Raw genomic sequence first — 6,076 nt, 5'->3', positions numbered from 1 at the left:
AGGGGGCCCAATAATTTTCCCGTTCAGTGGTTCCAGCACCTTGTATTATATCACAAATATTTTCCCACATATGTAAGGAGATATTTTTATCATAGAAAATAACCACGGCACCTCACATCATCGCTGTCTCATTTATGCTCTTCTGCGTGTGGGGTTTCTGACTCTCTCCTGTAAGTGAGGTTCTCCCGCCTATGCATATCTTACATTTGTCCATTTTCATTTGCTAACTTGTGTCATACCTGTTGGATTATTAGACCAGCCCAAAGATAGTTGAGGTCACAGGAAAGGTTGTTTCTCCACCAGGTAAGCAAGCAGTCAGGTGTTTAATATGAGGTGAATTTGGGGAGTACATGTACGTCACCATTTACTTAAGGAAGATGTAACAATTTAAGTAAAGTAACTTATTCTCAGAACAGAATGGTTATATCAGTGAAATATGGAACAATGTTCTCATGTAGCTTGTGGATATACAACTTGTATTTGAAGTTTCAAAGGTGGCAATGAAGAGGGCTAGCATTTTGCACTTGGCACGTTGATTTTAAACTGGCTGTTAAGGAAGGGAAGGGTGAGCTTTGCGCAGTGGCAGTATCGTAGCCAAAGAGGTTTATCTGAGGCGCGATTATTGCTAAAAGGAAGGGAAGACTGAGAAATTACTTAGGATTGTCATCTCATTTCTTCCTAAGAGGTTTAGTGGCCACAGTTTGGTTTAGGAAGAGAGCTTCAGCACCATCACCTCAGCTTCAGACAGTGACACTCCTAGCAAGAGCCTGTTGACCCTCTTACCGTCTCCTCGTGTCTTAAAGTTTTGGGAGTTGCCCAACAATAATCAACCTGCCAGGTATGCTGGCTTTTTTCCTAAATTACCTGCATGTCCCCCATTTCACTGTTGAAATCTAAGACTCTGTTCTTCCATATTCCAAAATACCCTATATACCCAATATCACCTCAGTTTATTTGGTATTCATTTGAATGTGAATTCCCCTTGTCGATGTATTAGACATTGAATACCTCCCATTAATCAGATTAATTTGATTTGATTGTCATCTTAGCTGTGAGAATGTAGAAGGTATGATAAAAAATAATTTTTTAATCCCCACAGGTTTGGTTATCCAGCCATGTGACATTCATGGCTGGGACAGTAACTTCTGGAAAGTGTAGTTAGTCTCTGAGAGATCATGGGCATCTCCTGGCGAAAGTAAGCATTATTATTATTTTTTGCTCTGTCAGCCTTTTTGGTCTATTTCTGCAGGGCTTGGTATAATTTAGTAGTGCTGGGAGTTATTTTCTTCTCTTGTATACTTACATTGGCATGAAAACCTGTTTCTGAGGCCAGCTGCTTGGAGTTAGAGATTCAGGAATGTTTTTTATGGGCTCCTGGCTCTGTTTACATTGTGAGGACTCGGTTCTGCTCCTGCATCTGGCAACTGGGCTCCATTGTCCAGCCGTAACCCTGGAGTGTGGCTGTGGGGTCCTGGTTACAGATCTGGGTTCTGTGTCCTGGGTCTGTGGCCTGAGGTTGAATCTGTGTGTCTGGGATCTGGAGTCTCTTATGGTGTGGCTTCATGTCCTGAGTTGGTGTTTGTTGTTGATGTTGGTGCAGCTCTGGCTGTAGGGTCTGATGTATGGAACCTGGTGTCCAGGGTTCTCTGTCAGTGTCTGGTGTCCAGTGTATGGCATTCAGGATCCATGATCTGACCTGGGTTGTAGGGATGGTTTTGGGATTGGGGCCGGGGTGTGGGGTTCAGCTTTTGGTTCTGGGTCTGCTCCTGGGTCCAGGTTCTGTCCCCCCTCAGGCCTGTGTTCTGTCCTGAGTCTGTCTGTGGCATCTGGCATCTGTGAAGTGATGTTCATTGGCTCCAATTCAATGCCAGCAGGAGTTCCGGAGTTGGGGTGTGGGGAAGAAGGAAACGTTATGTAGTGCAAATAGCTCCGTTTTGAAAGTAATGGTTGTAAGCGCAGCAAGGCTGTTAGGAAGCTCGGTTGTTCCAGGTGAATCATAAGGCAGCACCTCTGTGGGTCAGCCCAGTGGTGCTGCTGCTTAGTTGTGAAAGCATCATGGTTGTGAGGGGGCCCTGAAGTGAGGCAGCCCCAGGGCAAGTTCCCCCTCACCCTGTGCTGCTCAGCGTTTCTCTGCTCTTTCTGGTCTGGTCCTGCCATTTCCTCTCTGCTCGGCTGCATTTGCAAACAAAGAAACGCACATTGGAAAAAGGGTCCCTCCTAGTGAGGAGATAGGGCTGGGTGAGCAGAGAAAAGGCCTCTGGTGTTGTCACCAGAGCTGTGTAGGTTATTTTTATTCTTAAATTATGCCAAGTTTTCCTCTTTTACCTTCTCTCTCTCTCTCTCTCTGTACCCAAACTGAGACTGCCTTTTTTTGTGGCAGCTTACTTAAATTATAGAGAAAAATAAAAATTAATTCAAAATCCTACCCAAACAGGTAACAACTGCTATTGTTTTAACTATATACCCTTCCAGACATCTCTCCTTGCCTATTTCCTTTCTTCTACTTTCTCTGGATTTAATTTATTTTTCTGGGTTTGTAATATGGATACAGAACATGTGAATTTGCAACTGTTTCCCACTAATGTGCAGATTTGTCACTGTGTTTTCACATACATTTTTAATGCATGATTTTAAATACTCAGTTGGAATGATTTTTAAACTTCAATTGTGATTCATTTAGAGGGATATTTAGAAGTGTATTTCATATCTTGTAAGTGTAAGAATTTTCTGGTGACATTTACAACTGGCTTCTAAATTATCTACAGTGAGAGCGAGAAACTTCATGTAATTTCAATGCTTGGAAATTTTTTTAAAACTTCATTACAATATGGTCAATGTAAAAAACGTTGTAAGCATGCATCTCTGCTGCCATCTCGTGGTCATTTTGGGAATAACACCTCAGGGCCGGCCAGCAGGAAAAGCTGTGTATAGTCGGTTATCTGTGAATGTTGAATCCAATTTGCTGCTCATGGTGTTTGTCATATTCTCATTGAATTTTTTGAGGTGGTCTCTTGTTTCTGAAAGAGGAATGCTGTATTCCTGATGAGATAGGTTTGTTAAATCTATTAGTATTATAAATTTTTGTTTGTGTCTGTGTTCTATATAATTTAAGTTTATGACATTAAGTACATGGTGAATTTGGATCTTCCGGGTAAATTAAACTTTTTTATAGGAAGTACTTATCCTCTGTAGTCATGCTTTTCACTTTAAAGTCTACTGCATGTTATTATGTAATTTTCATGTGGTTTATGTTTCCATAATACAGGGTGGGCAAAAGCAGGTTTAGAGAGACCAAGCTTAATGTTGCCTTATTATTTAATAATTATGATGTTATTTTCCATGTGAACAACTGTAAAGCTGCTTTTGCAGCATCCTGTGTATCTTTTCCCATTCTTTCACTTTCAATCTTCTTTCACCCTATGTTTTAGGTAATTGACATGTTCTTCCAGTTTGTGTCTTGTCTTTTTATTGTCTGAACAAGTTCTTTTTCAGAGTTGTCCTTAATTTTATAAAGTACATACTATTAATGTATTTCTTCATTAAACAGCATGTTCACAAGTATACTTGATTCCTGGCTGTTTTGGTTGAAATGGACCACTAAAAATGAAACCTACAGATGAGGGGCGGGGCCTGTCTGAGGTCAGAGGCAGGACTGGGCTGGAGGTGAGAGGGGGCCGCAGATGTGGGTGGGGCTTGGTGGGAGGCAAATTTAGGCTGAGGGGCGTGAGGGGCTCGCAATTCTGGTGGAGAGATGAGCAAGCACGCGCGCTGGAAGTTAGGTGCTGCGGGCTGCCGGTGGCTGCTGGTCGCTGTGGTCCCGAGGTGTTGTTCACAGCCTAAGCTGATGCAAGCAACGCAATCCAGGGACAGGAGCTGAGCTGCGTAGGGGCTATGAGGTGAGGGGGGTTGGGAGGTAGATACAGCCACCCTATGGGGAGCAGAAAAGGGGGCCAGACTGTTTCTGGGGTACATGTCTCAGGTCCCAATTTAGCTGACCACTTCTTGTGGGACCACTTTTCTATATTTATCTAGAGTATATTTCAGTTATAGATAACTTTGGTCTATGGATATACAATGATACCCATTTTTAACCCAAAAACAAGATGATGTTTTCCATTTGCTAAAGTTTCTGTTATTGGGTAGCAATTTCCAATTTCATTCATACAGATCCTGTATGTCGTTGTTAAGTTTATTCCCAGGTTGTTGTTTTTTTACCTGTTTTTTAGAGTCGTTTTAAAAAATTATATATTTAATTTACTATTTCTACATATTTATTTCTGCATGTTATTTTTCCCATCACTGCACTAAATTCTATTTGTGATTATTTTTCATCAATTCTCATGAGTTACGAAGGTAAACATGCTCTCATGCAATAATGATCGTTAAATGGTTGTAGCTGTAGGTGACTTAGAAATAGTTAAAGCCTGAAAGAACACAGGAAGTGAGGGAATGTGAGGAGACAGAAAAATTTTCTTTGTTAATCATACATACTCAATAAAATAGTAACATCCTTCTTAGCATTTTAAATGAGTTTAGGGCCTGGAAGCATGGTGTTCTAGAAATCAGAAGTATTTTGTTACAGGGAATGTGCCCCGGGGAGGTAATCTGAGGAACACAGAGTGTGGCAAATGTCCACATTTTCAAAGAGGAAAACTTGAGATGGTGAAATGTGGAATCTAACAGAGTAAGAATCTCTGTTCTAAGTGACATTATGAAGAGGTTATTACAGTGACATAGGAGCAGTGGAGAGAAGCAGGGATCCTCAAATGAGTACTGTGTTTAATCACAGTGTGATTCGGTCTCCTAAGTGGACGGGTCTTCCTTTGCCTCCCGATCTATTGTCTAGGACACTTCTCCCCGACATTTGTCAGATGGCTGGCCTTTGTTATTCTTTAACTTTTAGCTTCCATGCTTCCTGTTCCAAGAAAGGCAGCATTTCAGACATAGGATGCAAAGGGACATGCTGTTTGTATTCTAATGGAGTCTTCAGGATACAGAACAGGATTTGTCATTCTCAGCACTATGGACCTTTTGGCGCCACATAAATCCTTCTCCTGGGTGATTGTCCTCTGCATTTTAGGTGCTTATTAGCATCCATGACCTCTATTCACTGCCCACACCCTGGCTTCCCTTCCTCTCAGGACAATCTAGGATGACTCAGCACATTGCCTCAAGCCCCCTTGGGGGCAAAAGTCACCTTTGGTTAAGAAACAATTTGAGGCTTTTATCATTTTTGACAGCAGAAAGATCTTGGTTTGGTATGTAGGGTTTTTATTATTTTTCTACGTAAATTATTTTCCAGTCTGTGATTTATTTTGGGAAGGTGATTTAGAAGTGTGTTTTAAAACATCTAAATACAGGGACTTTCTAGTTACCTTGTGACTGGTTTCCAGATCAATGGCAAAGAGAGCAATAAATAGTTTGTGAGACATTTGTTGAAACCTGGATTATAGCTCACTGTAGTTATTTTTTAAAAAAAGTTCCAAGTGTGGTTCAAAAGCATTTTTAATTGACTTTGTTGGTGCTTACTTTAACAGCAAGGAAAAAAATTTTCAAAATACTACCCCAAGAGTTAAAAAGAAGTGCTTTCATTTTATGTATATACACTTGCAGATATGTCGATGTGCACATTTCTGTCTACTTTTCTAGATTTAATGTACTATTTTAGATTCTAAGTATGGGCACAAATCTTGTATATCTTCAGCTTTTATATTTGATACTGTGTATTTAAGGGTGAAGATGTTTTCCATAAGTCTTGGTATGCAGTATCTTTATCACCATTCAGTTTATCTTGTAATTGAAATTGTGCTTTATTTCTGAGGTTGTTGAGGAGTGTATTCCCTAACTACCCAACGTAAGGACTTTCCAGTCACCCATTTGTAGTGAATTCTAGCTTCAGTGCAATAGGAGCACTCAGAGAAACACGTTGTATATAATGTCAGTGCTGCAATGCTGGTTGAAACTGGCTTTGTATCGGCTTGGCCAAAAGATAAAAAGTTTCAAGAAGATGGAATTATGAAGATTCCTGAAAGATTGCAGAATAGTGGTACAAAATGGTGAATACATTGTTGAATGA

The 6,076-nt window shown here is 40.6% G+C and overlaps 1 pseudogene; it reads left to right on the top strand.

Moving 5' to 3' along the window:
• The first annotated feature begins 568 nt into the window (after window positions 1–568).
• Window positions 569–635, top strand: LOC128781150 (U4 spliceosomal RNA; annotated as a pseudogene).
• The last annotated feature ends 5,441 nt before the right edge of the window (window positions 636–6,076 follow it).

Source organism: Desmodus rotundus, chromosome 5 (assembly GCF_022682495.2).
Source record: "Desmodus rotundus isolate HL8 chromosome 5, HLdesRot8A.1, whole genome shotgun sequence".
In the NCBI taxonomy this organism is placed as follows: Eukaryota; Metazoa; Chordata; class Mammalia; order Chiroptera; family Phyllostomidae; genus Desmodus; species Desmodus rotundus.
The sequence above is the reverse complement of the archived record's forward strand: the minus strand, read 5'-3'. Positions and strand labels throughout refer to the sequence as shown.